We start from the raw sequence: 1,603 nt of genomic DNA, 5'->3' as shown, positions 1-1,603 counted from the left end.
CTGGCACCTAATATGTGTGTGTGTGTGTGTGTGTGAAATATGTGTGTGTGTAGATTTGTTGTTAAATCAAGTATTGTGCCCCACTATATCTCAAAGTTAGCAGTTCATCAAGCAGCGATCTATAAAATAAATGCCAGATTGAAATACATACTGAGGTCAGTGTGATCAATTAAATGTTTGAAGGTGATACCCCATCATGGCGACAGTCAAAAGATTAAACCCAGTAAAATAATGTTTAAATACTTAATAGCATCAAATTTAAGGTAATGGATTACAAACCACAAGATAATGAGTACAAAGCTTCGTATTGAGCATCCACTGTATACGAAAGCACTATGTGTACATCTCAGTCTAATTGACTTCCAACAATTAACAATTGTAATTTCAAGTTGAATGGTTAGCTGTAAGAAAGATTTCCAGATTTCTTAAGAAAATTATTGTGCAAAATATTTTGGGAAAAAGTATTTTTTCACCACAACAAAACACACACACACACACACACAGGTGTCTCTGTGGTAACTTGAGCCACTAGAAATTGCAGCCATATCTCTCTTAAAACACACCCTTTCATAAAAAAAAAGACACAGATTTACAAAAAAACTATGCGATGGGTTTGCTACATCAGAGGCAACTCTGGGCTACACAAAACACAGACAAACATATTTCACATTAAAAGATTATGCATTAAATAATACAAATGAAGTTGACGGTATATCTTCGAAGTTTCATTCCCTGCCAAAACTCCAAGTATTTTAAACATTTTCTCATTATACTCTATGGAAAGCATATTGTTCAGGTAGAATTGATCTAAAGACCTCAAAATTGAGCGACCCGACCTCGTTTTCGAGGTTATTTTTGTAGTAAAAAAGAGTTGCTGTGCAAAAGCATACATTGTGTGTCGATTTCATAAATGTATGAAATAAGGCACAAATGATGAGAAAACATAGACGAAATAAACGAAAGAAAAATACCCCTCAGACGCTATCTTACTATGGATTTTTGCGGTTTCGACACCTTATGCGTGTTGCGTGCGTGCGTGTGTGTGTGCGTGTGTGCACGTGTGTGCGTGCATTTCGGAATGGGTTGACGACATTCCTCAACAACTTCAGCAAGAACAACAGTTACAGCAGCAACAACAATAAACATACCGTCACCACCATCATTAACACATTGATATCACCGCCACTACTTCCATGACTATTGTTACTATACTATCACCACCATGACTATAATTGCTACATAACTACTATCACTACTATCAACATGGACACCACCACTATGACTATGGCTACTATGATTGTTAGAGCCAACACCTCTATTACCGTTACTTCTTACCACCATTACGTTTGTAACAATCATCATCATCTCCACCGCCATCATTATCATCATTGTCGTCGTCATCGTCGTCATCGTCACCATTATTATCATCGTCATCAACAACAACCACAACAACATCATAAGGATTATTATGAATTCCCAAAGTTGTAGTCAGAACGAAAATAACTGCAGCTACCAACGCCACCACCACCACCTGGACTACCACCACCACCACCATTACTACCATCGCCATCACCGTCATTTTTACTACAACAACCGTCACCAC

The 1,603-nt window shown here is 37.7% G+C and overlaps 1 protein-coding gene across 1 annotated transcript in view; it reads left to right on the top strand.

Moving 5' to 3' along the window:
* LOC106870463 (cadherin EGF LAG seven-pass G-type receptor 1) overlaps positions 1–1,603 on the top strand; it is a 143,646-nt gene that overhangs the window by 58,445 nt on the left and 83,598 nt on the right. The gene's annotated exons all lie outside the window — the stretch shown is intronic.

The sequence above is a fragment of the Octopus bimaculoides genome, chromosome 7 (genome assembly GCF_001194135.2).
Source record: "Octopus bimaculoides isolate UCB-OBI-ISO-001 chromosome 7, ASM119413v2, whole genome shotgun sequence".
In the NCBI taxonomy this organism is placed as follows: Eukaryota; Metazoa; Mollusca; class Cephalopoda; order Octopoda; family Octopodidae; genus Octopus; species Octopus bimaculoides.
This window is presented reverse-complemented; position numbering and strand designations above follow the sequence as displayed.